General features: G+C 42.1%; 1 long non-coding RNA gene across 1 annotated transcript in view; it reads left to right on the forward strand.

Moving 5' to 3' along the window:
- Positions 1-457: 457 nt before the first annotated feature.
- LOC107322869 overlaps positions 458-7792 on the forward strand; it is a 14122-nt gene continuing 6787 nt past the window's right edge. The window contains exons 1-6 of the long non-coding RNA XR_004309446.1: positions 458-1721; positions 1907-2092; positions 2570-2766; positions 3572-3743; positions 6209-6260; positions 6885-7208. This is a non-coding gene — a long non-coding RNA (uncharacterized LOC107322869). The remainder of the gene's footprint in view (positions 1722-1906; positions 2093-2569; positions 2767-3571; positions 3744-6208; positions 6261-6884; positions 7209-7792) is intronic.

The raw sequence follows: 7792 nt of genomic DNA on the forward strand, positions 1-7792 counted from the left end.
CAATTACGATGGTATTATAAAAGATGGCGTTACAGCACTGAAAGTATTGATTAAACCTTTAGCCATTGCAGGCATTGAAAGAGAGAGAAAGAATGAGTGCAAGATCAATATATGCATCTTTAGGCCTATTTATCTCTGGGTGATTTTTCCATTCCCCTTCCTGTTCGATATGGCATAATTTACCTTCATAAAGTGTTCAGCGTCAGGGGTCCATTATCAGAGTAATCAGTTTTGATTAGTAGAGAAAGGGTACAAAATTGTTTAGCCTCTAGATAGAACTGTGAAAAGTGAGTAAACTATGCTTGACAGCACCTAATGCAGTTAGAATGTAGACTTAATTTGATTCCAATTCTTTATGGCTTTCCGTGATTTCAAGCATCTATTGGTTTGTTAGAAAAATATAATAGGAAATGGGCCATGGCAGGTGGGAGGGGAGAGGGAGGAGAGAGATAATTTAAGTTTGCAGGATGCAATTTTCCTCAATATAAACATTCTAATGCAATTTGATGCCCATTGTGTTTTGGTGCAGCAGGCGGGAGCTTTTATTTTGCAGATTTATTTTTAGGACTCTGAGTGCACACGGGGGTAACCTAAGTGGACTGGCTGGCTGCTTATTCTCAGTGCCATGAGCCGAGCTTTAGAAGTTCTGACGTGCAATACAGACCTGGAAGCTGAGGCTCTTTCCTTACGTTGTCCTAAAGTCCCAGCTTCTTTTTGCTCTTTACAGAACAGCATGGAGAAATCATGTAAAAGCTATGACTGGTGGCAGGGCTCTTGGAAATCCTCTAGTGAGGTATGCTTATTGCTTTGAAGTCACCTGATAATCAGGATGTGATTAATACTACATCAGTGGGAAAGAAAAGCCAGTCAGGATTTGACTCAGTTCTCAGCACATGCAGCAGGACATACCATACTGAAAGCATTTGCTGATCTCCCAGACTTCCATAACTAGATGGACTGAGTCCTTTGTCCTTTGCTTCATAAGTAATGTCTCTATCTCTTCCATCTAGAAACAGAGATTGGTTGATGAGCAACAAGAGTCAGTCCTTTCCTAATTCAATTTAATGATGTTTTGGGAAGAGCTGTGATCATACAGCCTATGTTGCTCCTTCTGAAGCAACTGCTGAAGTTACAACTTAGATGAAAGCACTGTAAATTCAAGCATCTCTGCTCAGGGACTGGATGTGTCTTGGTGTTATGGTTTGTAAGGGTAACAAGTATTGAAGAAAAGAAGGGACGCATGTACAGCACTGAGGATTTGGGACCCAGGAGTGGGGAGGTTTGTGCTCTATTAAAAGCCCAGGGATGAGACTTTCTGAGCGCATCTTTGATGTACAGAGATAAAAAGACTTCAGGCTGCATTTATCTGTGTTGAGATGTTCCTACAGAATGCATTTCCTTGTTTGGTTGCTCGTATTTTTGCTCAGTCTTTACTGGATGAATATAAGTGATGCATTGTTTAGGTGCAGAAAGAGATAAGAAGAAAAAAGAACATCTTCTACACTTGTGCAAGGTGTTTCTTGATCTACCTCATTTAAAAGTCTACAGGGTTCCTGGGCAGGACCCTCCTACCCCTGAGCACATCCAGCTCTGTGATCCTTTGTCTTCTTCCTGAACTCTTCCATCTTACAATGAATTTTTCCTCGCAGTACACCAGACCTGCAAGAAGAAATCCCTTCCTCCTGTTGAGCATATGAGGTGTCAGACAGAGTGAAACCTGGGTGAGAAACTGCAAATTAATTCAACAACTTTCTGTGGCACTTTGGGGGTGTTAAAGAGTTTTGGGCTGACCAAAAATCAATATTCTTGGCAAATGGAGCAGAACCATTGAGCTGCTTTGGGTCTGAAACTGTCACAGTAAAGCCAACTTCCTCTATCCATCTTCTTCTTATTTTTCCCTTCCAAGAGAACTGTGAAGCAGTTAGAGAAAAAGCAGGCAGAATTTCTTGGATCTGGCCATGAAGTCAAAGAGAGGACCTGCCTGGATCTTACAACCACAAAGCCCAGCTCAGCTGCTGGGGTTTGCACTCACCTGGCACACGGCTCATTCACTTCTGCCAGTGCCCATCGATGCAAGGATTACTTGCCCCAGGTGAGCTGATCAATAGCCCCTTACGTGGCATATTTATTTTTTGAGCTTCATCCATAAAATTAGAGCTGTGCAAATCAATTTGTGTAATAGGATCTCTAGTCACAGATCCTTTAAGTATTTGGTTTACATCCTCTAGTGACCAGAGCTTTTAATATCTTTTAAAGCTTTGGAAAGGAGACAGCATTGCCTGCTTGTACTTTTACTGAGATATTTGGTCTTGTGTTTATAGTCCCAGCTCCTGGAGGCAAATGGCTGCTGGAGAATCTTGGCTTCTGTTTTGAAGCATTTCTACTAACTGCAGTTCGAGAGAACGCCTTTAAAACGTGATCTGGTTCCACTGTAAAGACTCAGGAACTAGAAGGCAAATAAAAACATAGTTTTTTTTATCACCCTAAAACTCAGGTCTAAGTAAGACATTGGTGAACAGCTGCCATCAGCTATAGCAGAAATATCTGAAACTCTGCTCTCCTCCTCTAGAGTTGCTTCACTTGCTGCAAATCCAATGCAAGCCAAAGCAGTAGAACCGTGAGCTGCAGAAATGGTTTTTCATGGTTAATTTCCACTATGAAAGGGTGGAAGCAGCTGTAGGAAATTCTGCAACCGGAATTAAGGAAATGGACTCCAGGCTCTGAAGGGGCAGGACGTGATGTGACAGTGGGAGGTTTTGCATGGTGGTGAGTGTCCCAGCTCCTAAGAGACATGGCCAGAAGAGAAGGGACAGATAATGTCATAATCTGAAAAGTCCATCTTCCACCCCACCATTCTGGTGTCTGCCTGACAGCTGTGTCCATCCACAAATGAAACACGAGATGCTGGCGTTGGTCCTTAGCTCCAACGCTGCAAATCTCTGTCAGAAACGCCATCCTGTGTGTGGATGGACCAAAACTCTCTGAAACAAAACATCAGTTGGAATAACAAGGATTTCTAGGGCTGTTGCTCAGTATTAAGCCCAGCAGAACTCCCAAACACGTGCAGTTTTAAGGAGGTGTGTAACATCTTTAGTGAATTTGCTTCAGCTCTGTTCACGCCTTTCTATCAAGTTCTCCCCCATGAAACTTGGGACTATAAAATCCTAATGGTATGAAAGCTTTTTTTCATCTATAAAGTTTAAAGCTGTGTGCAGCAGTACTCCATAACCCAACTAATAGTTTACATATGTGAATCCAAGTATTGTGTTCACAGTTTTTGCCCAGCACTAATGTGACACAACCAATCTGCTACTGACCTGTCTGATCACAAAATTGCTCTGTATGTCGTGGGATTGCAGTCTGTACGGTAGCACACATTAAATTAATGAAGTCATTTGTTTCATTATCTAATCAAAACACATTATTCCTTTTTATTTGAGCAAAATTAGATGACAGCAAGAGGAACAGCATGCTAATCTTGAGGCCCATATGCATGTATCCTATGTCTTTTAGGAAATTAATCTACAGTCCAGAAATTCACAGATTTCCTTATTTATTTCTTTATTTCCAGATGGAGATTGCTTTAATGTTGAGAAATTTGAGCTATTTCAGACAAAGCCTCAGGGAATGGATCCTGGTTCTGGAGGCTGTCAGTTGTGACAGGGAAGATCATCAACCCCGTTCCCAGCAGTTACCAGGTTGTGAGCAGATAGATGTTATCTGGGGCCATGTGATTTAAAGAGGTAAGATTTTTCACTAGTTAAAAGATGCCACCTGAGCAAATAAGCTCAGCCCATTGTGTATGTGTTCTCCTTCTTCCCAAAGTTCATTTGTGATAATGAGACTCTTGGCATTTGGATAATAAATTGGGATCTAAGGGCTATTGTAAGTAGGTTGAGGAACTCAGACGGTGACATTAATAATGCAAATACAATAACATTTGAGGAGAAACCTCTTCAAGGGGAAGAAAGGGCGGCCAAGTGCAGGAGCAGAGGGAGAGCTTCATCATCACAGTACTCTGTGAGGAGGATAACCACTATGGACTCATCATGCACAGACTGCATTTTGGTGTCAGGTCTGTGAGGCAGCAGGAGGCAAGTAGTGGTTTCTTTCCCTAACTAAACTGTTTTGCTTGGTCACATCTGCTGCCTAGAGGTTGGTGAGTGGTGTCAAGCACCAGGTTCTTGGGTATGTGAATTAAGACTTTGCTCACCAGGCTGGTGTGCAGGGCCTCTTCCAGCTATATTTCCTTACATTCATGTTTTTAGAGCTGCCCCCAGAACATCAGCCTGTAAACCAGTCCATGTAGAGGTGGTCCAGTGCCTTGTGTTGTGTAGTAGTGCTTACAGGTGGGGCCCAAGAGAGCTTATGGTGTTACGGGCCAGGACCAAACAGCAGGATGTGCCCAATTCTTTGGGGACTGAAGGGAGTATGGGGGCTCTTAAAACCAAATGTATTTAATGGCAAGGAATGGAACAACAAATTGAAATTGCACTGAAATCCTGTTCTGGGGTTTTATAATCTACAGGAACTTATTAACTTCAGAGACCTGAGCAAGCTGGAAAAAAAATGTAAGCTTTTCATTCCATCCCCAAAACACAGATAACTTAGGGCATTTTTATGGTGTATTTTAGGACAGTGACATGGGCAATGTGTTTATCCACTTCACTTGCCTCGCTAAACCTGGTTTATACATTCCTGGTCTCAATCCTGCTCTGTTCTGGGGCTTTCAAGAACAAAGCCTGCTGGTGGAAGCACTTTATGGCATGGGGCTAATGGGAAATAGACCAGAGCTATTGCATTCAGCTCTGAGTTTGATAGGAAGCAGACACATAAAGGTTTGTTGTGGGGCAGAGAGAACCTTTCTGTGCGGTCTAAGGCATCAAGGTACTCACCTCTTCTCCAGGACCTGATCTTTTGAACATGTTAACACTTGACATTTGCTCTAGTTGTCCTATCACCTGAAAGTGCCCCCCAAAGAAGGAATTTGAAGTTGGTTTGCCCTGTGCTGTCAGCTTGATCATGCCAAGCATTCTCACTGACCAGCGCTGGGTTTTCTTGATGTTTGAACTTTCTGTACCTATTAAATAATCCAGTCTTTAAGAGAGATTGAGAGAGAGTCAAAGGGAGTTAAGGAGAGTAAGCTGAACTCTTTTTTCACTCACCCAAAAAGGCTGATTTGATTTCTGTTTTGAGGTGCGAAATCCTCCTTATTTTAGTCCCAGTTGTTTGTAGCTGTAGTATTTCTGCAGCCTTCGCGAGTCTTTAACTCTGCAGTGTCAGTTCTTGCTGCTGTTTCTTCTTGCAGCAACATGATCGCTTGCATCTGCCCCTGCAGCTGAGAGGCTGTAGAGCCAACACATCGCTACCAGAGGAGAGAGAAAAATCGGAATTCAAGCCCTGTCTGAAAAGTAAAAGGGACAAATTAGTTTCTTGTCACTGCGCTGCAATAAATACATTGTCATTTTTATACCCCAGTGAATCATATTCTCCATTTCCCCCGTAACTATTATACAGTCTGCTGGCAGTACATCATTTTTTGGTAATTTTATTTTCACCAATTGTTTTATGAAATTTTTGAGTTTTATGGACACTAAAACAAATCTAGCCTGCGAGTATTATAGCCCTTTAAATCACCGGCAGGAAATCTCAAGGTTCCTCCAGACTGTGAGAGAAGGAAGCTTTAGGAAAGAAAGATTGCTCCTAGCTTATAAACTGAGCAAAAACCCAGAGATAAGTTTGTAAAAGGAACATACATCATCAGTGGCAAAAGCCAGGATGTAAAACAACGTCTCTCTGCTCAGCTCCCTTAAGAATAAAAATGGATTTTTATTTAGCAGCAACACTAAAAGTTGTTGGGGAAAGGAACACACAAGCTTTTCCATGCATTCTTAACCATAACAATCCTTATTTCCTACAGAGCCACCACGTCAGGCATCTCTTTGACTAAACTACAATAGCTGTAGTTCCCCAACCCCTAACTCTAATCTGAGTTTGTGTGGCACCTTGGCTGGACTTGATCCTCAGGATGATGAGGGAGCGGTGGCAGCAGGCTGTGGCGTTCTTCTCTCTCCCCAATACACTTTGGTAACAGGTTTTGTCATTAAACCTTCTGGACTTACTTCTGAGAAGGCTGAGCCTTGATATTATAAAAGCTGGTTAATTAATTAACTTTTTGTAAATCAAGTTGTTTTTTTTTTTGTTCTAGATGGACAGCTTGGTGTACCTGGCCTATCCCTGAATATAAGAAAGCAAAATAGGTGAGATAGTCTTGCATTAAACAAGTACTTAACTGCAAAAGTGATGGGTGCAGACAGACAAGCTTACATCCAGTTCTGATACGGCCTTTGCCATCTCCAATGAACTACTTTTTCACTTTGATTTTTAATAGCACCTGAATATATTTGTTGGAGAATATTTCAATTCAATACTTACTTTGAAAGAATGGAAAGGAATGTTACTTTTAAACTAAATTGAATTGCTTTTGTTTCTAAGTGATTTTTTTAAAGAGATAAGGGAAATTAGAGGTTTGAAAAACAACCAAAATATGGCTGTTCTCTCAGACCTGGGGTCCGCTGTGGCCAGAAGTGGATCAGTGTAAGTGTTATATACATATAGTGTTTCTTTTGGTATATCCCTCCAGCAATCTATTATGGAGGATCTTAGAAGCCAACAGGAACACAATTATTAATGGCCCTTGATGGATTTTCCTTCTGAGAATTTATTGAGTTGCACATATGCATGCTCGTGACTTCCACAGTACAATGTGGGAATAACTTCCACTGTTTAACATGTTATATGATGGAAAAATGCCTCCATTTTCCTACTTTAAGATTTGCTGCTTAGCTGTCTGTTGACCTCATGCTCTGCCTTTTCCTTCTTAGCACCTGGGAACTGTTATTGCCCACTGATCTGCCCTGTGGTGCCCAGGAAGATGTCTGCCCTTCACTGGCCCCATCTTTGGTCTGAGGAACCCTGGTGTACTTCTGTCAGTTCAACAGCCCAAGGGAATGGAGGTGCTGGTCCCAAAGGGGTTTGGTGTTGTGCTGTGGATCTGGGAGGCTGCAACAGCAACTGTTGGCTGCAAATCAGTACTGGGCTGAGTCTTGCTTCACCTTGTCCTCTAACAAGGCCTGAAGAAATGAAACCATTAATGACACTTGCCCGGTTAGATGCTCTTCTGGTTGCAAAATGAATCTTTCTGAAATGTAAGTACAGCCTAAAATCTCTAGTTGTTAATATCCCCAGGCTGCAACCTTCAGCCTATTTATTCTGAATCAATTGGTAAATTGGTGTGGGGTTACTTTTCAAGCTCTATTTTTGTATTACCTATAAAAGAGACCCACAGGTTTGGAAGCAAACTGGCTGTGAGTGCTGCCTGATGGCTGCTGACAGCAGTGCTGGTGTGTCTGTTTGGAGCAGAGCAGCCCTGCTGCCTTCCCTCTGCCCTGCCCCTGGTGTTTGGGTGCTCTGGGCAGGTAATGAATGTCCTGAGGGTCTGGTTGTTATACTCTGGTTATCATATGCTGATTTTTCTCCCACCTCCATCCTGAGGCCGTTGTCCAACTTGAGGACTTATAACTGTTTTCTACTCTAGTAGTGGCCAAATGGGTGATAGAGGTGAGATGCTGTTTAACTTAAATGCTTGTGCAGAAAAGCAGGGCCCTCTCAGCTCATTCTTCACTGCTCTTTTTTCCTTCTCCTCTTTGTGCAAAGTGCAGTTCTTCATTTATGTATTGTTACCATCCATAGCTCTGAATACCACTTCTTTTTTTTTCCTTTTTTTTTTTTT

This window comes from Coturnix japonica, chromosome 20 (genome assembly GCF_001577835.2).
Source record: "Coturnix japonica isolate 7356 chromosome 20, Coturnix japonica 2.1, whole genome shotgun sequence".
Taxonomy (NCBI): Eukaryota; Metazoa; Chordata; class Aves; order Galliformes; family Phasianidae; genus Coturnix; species Coturnix japonica.